Consider the following 6,825-nt stretch of genomic DNA (forward strand, 5'->3'; position numbering starts at 1 on the left):
TTCGTTCTAGATCTATGAAGTATGCCGTTGGTATTTTAATGGGAAGTGCATTGAATTTATAGATTGCTTTGGGTAGTATGGACATTTTAATGATGTTGATTCTACCAATCCATGAACACGGTATGTTCTTCCATCTGTTTATGTCTTCCTCTATATCTTTTTTCAACGTCCTGTAGTTTTCTGAGTAGAGGTCTTTTACCTCTTTAGTTAAGTTTATTCCTAGGTAGCTTAATTTTTTTGGTGCGATGGTAAACGGGATTGTTTTTATAATCTCTCTTTCTGAAAGTTCACTATTGGTATATAGAAATGCCTCAGATATCTTGGGGTTAATTTTGTATCCTGCTACATTGCCAAATTCATGTATTAAGTCTAGTAGCTTTTTGATGGAGTCTCTAGGGTTTTGTATGTATAATATCATGTCGTCTGCAAATAAGGACAGTTTTACTTCCTCTTTTCCAATTTGGATGCCTTTTATTTCTTCTTCTTGCCAAACTGCAATGGCTAACACTTCCAGTACTATGTTGAACAGGAGCAGTGAGAGGGGGCATCCCTGTCTTGTTCCTGTTCTTAGGGGAAATGGTGTTAGTTTTTGTCCATTGAGTATGATGTTGGCTGTGGGCCTGTCATATATGGCTTTTATTATGTTGAGGTATGATCCTTCTACTCCCACCTTGCTGAGAGTTTTTATCAAAAATGGGTGTTGAATTTTGTCAAATGCTTTTTCTGCATCAATTGATATGACCATGTGGTTTTTTTCTTTCAATTTGTTTATGTGATGTATCACGTTTATTAATTTGCGGATACTGTACCATCCTTGCATCCCTGGGATAAATCCTACTTATTCATGGTGTATGATCTTTCTGATGCACTGCTGGATCCGATTTGCTAAGATTTTGTTGAGGATTTTGGCATCTATGTTCATGAGGGATATTGGCCTGTAATTCTCTTTCATTGTGTTGTCTTTACCTGGTTTTGGTATTAGGGTGATGCTGGCCTCATAGAATGAGCTTGGAAGTGTTCCTTCCTCTTGAATTTTTTGTAGTAGTCTGAGGAGGATAGGTTTTAGTTCTTCCTTGAATGTTTGGTAAAACTCCCCTGTGAAGCCGTCTGGTCCTGGGCTTTTGTTTGATGGAAGCTTTTTGATGACTGCTTCAATTTCTTCCACAGTTATTGGCCTGTTGAGATTTTTAGATTCTTCCTGATTGAGTTTTGGAATGTTGTATTTTTCTAGGAATTTGTCCATTTCCTCCAGGTTGTCTAGTTTGTTGGAGTAGAGCTGTCCATAGTATTTTTTAACAATCATTTGTATTTCTGTGAGGTCTGTTGTTATTTCGCCTCTATCGTTTCTGATTTTGTTTATTTGGGTCCTCTCTCTTTGCTTCTTGGTGAGTCTGGCTAGAGGTTTGTCAATCTTGTTTATCCTTTCAAAGAACCAGCTCTTGGTTTCATTGATTTTCTGTATTGTTTTTTTGGTCTCTATGTCATTTATTTCTGCTCTAATCTTTATTATCTCCTTCCTTCTGCTCACTCTGGGGTTTTCTTGTTGCTCTCTTTCTAATTCTTTGAGTTGTAGAGTTAAATGATTTACTACCATTTTTTCTTGTTTTTTGAGATAGGCCTGTAGAGCTATAAACTTCCCTCTCAGGACTGCTTTCATTGTGTCCCAGAAGTTTTGGATTGTTGTGTTTTCATTGTCATTAGTTTCCAGGATGTTTTTAATTTCTTCTTTGATTTCATTGGTAACCCAATCAATATTTAATAGCATGCTATTCAGCTTCCAGGTGTTTGAGTATTTTGGGTTGTTTTTATTGTAGTTTATTTCTAATATTATGCCATCGTGGTCTTCGAAGACACTTTTTATGATTTCAATCTTCTTGAATTTGGGGATACTTTGCTTGTGACCCAATATATGGTCTATTTTTGAATATGTGTCATGAGCACTTGAGTAGAATGTATATTCCGTGGCATTGGGGTGAAGTGTTCTGAAGATGTCTATTAAGTCCATCTGATCTAGTGAGTCATTTAGGATTGCTGTATCTTTGCTGATTGTTTGTCTAGAGGACTTATCCAGTGCTGTTAGTGGTGTATTAAAGTCCCCTACTATGATTGTATTGTTGTTGATCTCTCCTTTGATATCTTCCAGGAGTTTTTTTTATGAATTTGGGTGTTCCTGCATTGGGTGCATATATGTTTACCAGGGTTTTATCTTCTTGTTGTATTGATCCCTTTAGTATTATGAAGTGGGCTTCCTTATCTCTTGTTATGGCCTTCGCTTTGAGGTCTATTTTCTCCGATATAAGTATTGCTACCCCAGCTTTCTTTTCCTTTCCATTTGCCTGAAAGATATTTTTCCATCCTTTCACTTTCAGTCTGTGTGAGTCCCTTCTAATGAGGTGGGTTTCTTGTAGACAGCAGATGTATGGGTCATGTTTTTTCATCCATTCAGCCACTCGATGTCTTTTGTTTGGAGCATTTACTCCGTTTACATTTAAAGTTATTATTGAAAGGTACTTGTTTGTAGCCATTTCTTTTTTTGTGTGGCTGTTTTCTTTCTGAGCTTTTTATTTCTTATTTTTATACCAGTCCCTTTAGCATTCCTTGCATTGCTGGCTTGGTGGTGATAAACTCCCTTAGCCTTTTTTTTGTCTGTGAAGCTTCTTATTTCCCCTTCATGTTTGAATGATAGCCTCGCTGGATAGAGTATTCTTGGATTCAGTCCTTTGCTTTGCATCACTTTGTAAATTTCTGTCCATTCTTTTCTGGCCTGATGTGTTTCTGTTGAGAAATCATTTGACAATCTAATGGGAGATCCCTTGTATGTAACTTTCCGTCTCTCTCTTGCAGCCTGTAAGATTCTCTCTTTGTCCTGCACAACTGCCATGGTAATTATGATGTGTCTTGGTGTGGGTCTTTTCGGGTTCACCTTGTTTGGGACTCTCTGGGCTTGTGTGACTTTTTTCTTCCCCACCTCAGGGAAGTTTTCTGATATTATTTCTTCTAATAGGTTTTCTAATCCTTGTTCATCCTTCTGTTGTTCTGGTACCCCTATTATTCGTATGTTGTTTCATTTCATGTTGTCCCAAAGCTCCCTTAGGCTCTCCTCCTGTCTTTTAATTTTTTTCTCCAATTGCAGTACATTTTGGGTGTGTTTTGCTTCCTTGTCTTCTAATTCACTAATTCAGTCCTCCGCTTCTCCTAGTCTACTGTTGATACTTTCAATGGAGTTTTTCATTGCAGCTATATCACTCTTCATTTCTTCTTGGGTCTTACTTAAGTTGTTGATTTTTTCATCTGTTTCTTCTAGCTTCTTCCATATGTTATCGATTTTTTCATCTGTTTCTTCTTGCTTCTTGCAGAGGTTGTCGATTTTTTCCTCCATCCGGTTTATGCACTCTAGGACCCTTATTCTGATTTCTTTTTCTGTCATGTTGCATGCCTCTGTATTACTTAGCTGCTTTTCTGGAGAGTCCTCCTTCTCTTTCCTTTGGGAGTTTCTTTGTCTACCCATGTTTGATCTCACTGACATATCTAGACGTTGAGTCGTTCAGTGGCTGCTCCCTGGGTGGCAGTGACTCCTTGGTCTGCGGTTGCTCTTCGGGCGGTTGCGGTAGCAGCTGCTCTTCAGTTGGCAGCAGCTCCTCTGGTGGGTGCTGTTCACAGCTGTGGTGGCTCTTCTGGCTGGTGGGGCGAGGTTTCACGTACAGCTGCTGTTCCTCAGCAGAGGGTGTGGTGCTCAGGAGGTTGCTGTTGCTTGGATCTGCTGCGTTGATTTAAAGGCACAAAATACAACACAACAAGGCACCATGTACCAGGCACTCTACACAAATATATTCACGATATTAATAACCCCAAATAAAGGTGACCACCCGAATTAAGAGAATTAGGGAATAAGGACGAAGGAAGAGAAAAAGATAAAAGAGAAAAAAGAAAAGAAAAGTAGGGACCAAAAAAAGGAGTGCAAAAATGAAATTGGGAAAAAGGAGGGGGGGAATATAAAAGCGAGAAAAGAAAAGAAAAGAAAAGAAAAGAAAAGAAAAGAAAAGAAAAGAAAAGAAAAGAAAAGAAAGAAAAGAAAAGAAAAGAAAAGAGCGAAAAGAGAGACTGACGTGGAAGAGGGGAAGAGACTTTTTATATGAGGAGAATACTCCTATAGAACAACCATTAATCCCAACAAATTTCAGCAACAGCTCCCTGGAGATGAATGCAAACTAGAAACAACCAATAATATAACAATGAAAATAGAATGGAGAACACTAATCCCAAAATAAAATAAAGAGAAAATAAAATGGCACTTTAAAAAAAAAATGGTAAAATGATAGCAGTAATAATACTGGTTAAAAATAAGAAGGTAGCAATTAAAAGGGTAAGATCAGGTGATGGAAAAAAAAAAGAAAAGAAAAAAAAGAAAAAAAAAGAAAAAAAAATTGGTTTCTTAGTTAAAAGGTGAAAAAAGAAAAAAAAATTGCAGTAGTGAAGGTCCTTCGGTTCTTCTATTCTTCAGTGTGGCTCACCTTAGACCTGCCAGGTATTCAGGAGAGTGTTGAGTTTCCCTGCGATACACTGTTCCTCTGTGTTGTAAAACACAGTCCTTATTTTAAAGCAGGCCGCATTTGTTTCCCAGACTGCCTTATTTTGTGTTTAGCAAAGAGTCAATTTGTGGGTCAGCCTCTGGGTGGCAGTGTTCTGGGGTTGGCCTCTGAGGCTATAGGGCCTCTCTGTCCAGTGGAAGTTCACTGCCCAGAGCTGGCTGCGTAATAGTTAGTTACCGGCGCTGTGTTGTTGCAGGGATTGAAAATCCCTCTATAGGCCAGACCCTGTTAACTCCCAGGGACTGATCAGGTTATTTTAATCCTTGATCTCCTACAGGGTGGAATCTCAATTCGCTGCCACCTCTCCTGGCCCCCCTTCTCTCCTCAGTCTCTCCCCAGATTCCACTCCTCCGCACACTCTCCGTCTCTTCAGCACAGGTGAGTGTCTGTATCCGAAATGTCCCATGAACAGGATTCAATGAAAACAAACAAACAAACGCTGGCCACGGAAACGTGGAAGGCTTGGTTTCTGTAAGCTTCTTCTCTTACCGGGACTGCATGGTCTGGTCAGCTCTTCAGGCTGCCCCCTTTAGGCTCAGTCCTCTGTGATCACAGAACCCAGCTCTCAATTCCCCCGGCGGCGCCAGGAATCCCGCGGTTCTCCTTTCCCCCGTCAGGGGCTGTGCCTGTCCCAAGGGACGCGGCTATCTGCCACACGGTCTCCCTCCGGCTCTCTGGGCTCAGAGGTCTGGCAAACTTTCCTGCCCAAATCCCTGTTTTTTTTTATTTACCTTTCCAGGGGAGTTCTGCTCTTCCCGGCTGCAAACCGTCCCACCAGCTGAGCATTTCGCCAATTCGGTGTGGGTGTTATTAGTTTCAGCTGCTCACTCCATTTGCTCCAGGACACGACCTGGGACGCGTCTGCCTATATCGCCGCCATCTTCCGTCTTTCTTCTTCCTCTTCTTAAAGGATACCTTTCAGCATTTCATATAATACTGGTTTGGTGGTGATGAACTCCTTTAGCTTTTTCTTATCTGTGAAGCTCTTTATCTGACCTTCAATTCTGAATGATAGCTTTGCTGGGTAAAGTAATCTTGGTTGTAGGTTCTTGGCATTCATCACTTTGAATATTTCTTGCCATTCCCTTCTGGCCTGCAAAGTTTCTGTTGAGAAATCAGCTGACAGTCGTATGGGTACTCCCTTGTAGGTAACTGACTGTTTTTCTCTTGCTGCTTTTAACAGTCTCTCTTCGTCTTTTGCTCTTGGCATTTTAATTATGATGTGTCTTGGTGTGGTCCTCTTTGGATTCCTTTTGTTTGGGGTTCTCTGTGCTTCCTGGACTTGTAAGTCTATTTCTTTCACCAGGGAGGGGAAGTTTTTGTCATTATTTCTTCAAATATGTTTTCAATATCTTGCTCTCTCTCATCCTCTGGCACCCCTATAATTCAGATGTTGGTACGCTTGAAGCTGTCCCAGAGGCTTCTTACATTATCTTCGTATTTTCGAATTCTTTTTTCATTTTGCTTTTCTGGTTGGGTGTTTTTTGCTTCTTCGTATTTCAAATCGTTGACTTGATTCTTGCAATCCTCTGGTCTGCTGTTGGGAGTCTGTATAATATTCTTTATTTAGTCAGTGTATGCTTAATTTCTAGTTGGTCCTTTATCACAATATCGAGGGTCTCATTAGATTTCTTGTAGATCTCATTAAGTTTATCGGCAGTTTCTAGAAAATTCATGAAAAACCTTAAAAGTGTGGTTTTGAACTCTATATCCAGTAGTTTGCTTTCCTCCCTTTCTGTCATTTGTGTCCTTTTTCTTTGTCTCCGCATTTTTTTATGCTTCCCTTTGTTGAAAAAGTGGTTTTCTGTGCTAAGTGTCCTCCAGAGCCCAGTGGTTCAGCCTCCCCAATTACCTGAGGTGGACACTCTTGGTGCACCCCCTTGTGGGTTTTGTGCATAGTGTTGTTGTAGTTAAGCCTTCATTGTTGTAGGTATCACTGGGAGGAATTGACCTCCAGGCCAATTGGCTGTGAGAATCAGCTGTGTCTGCAGTGGGAGAACTTCTGTGCTGGAGACACCCCTCCGGGGCAAGGCTTGCTTCAATGGGGCTTTGGTGCTCACTGAGTCTGCCCCCTGAGTGTGTCCTTTATGGTTCCACGGAGCTGCAAACTGGATGGTCCCATTCTGACCTCTGGATTTCCTGGCTCCTGGATCTCTAGGGAGGTGCTAATCTAGCCTTTGCCTGAGGCTATCCAGCAAAAGCCTCCCTGCTGGGCTTGGGCAGGGCGGGTCCCACG

The sequence above is a fragment of the Myotis myotis genome, unplaced genomic scaffold, assembly GCF_014108235.1.
Source record: "Myotis myotis isolate mMyoMyo1 unplaced genomic scaffold, mMyoMyo1.p scaffold_m19_p_6, whole genome shotgun sequence".
NCBI lineage: Eukaryota > Metazoa > Chordata > Mammalia > Chiroptera > Vespertilionidae > Myotis > Myotis myotis.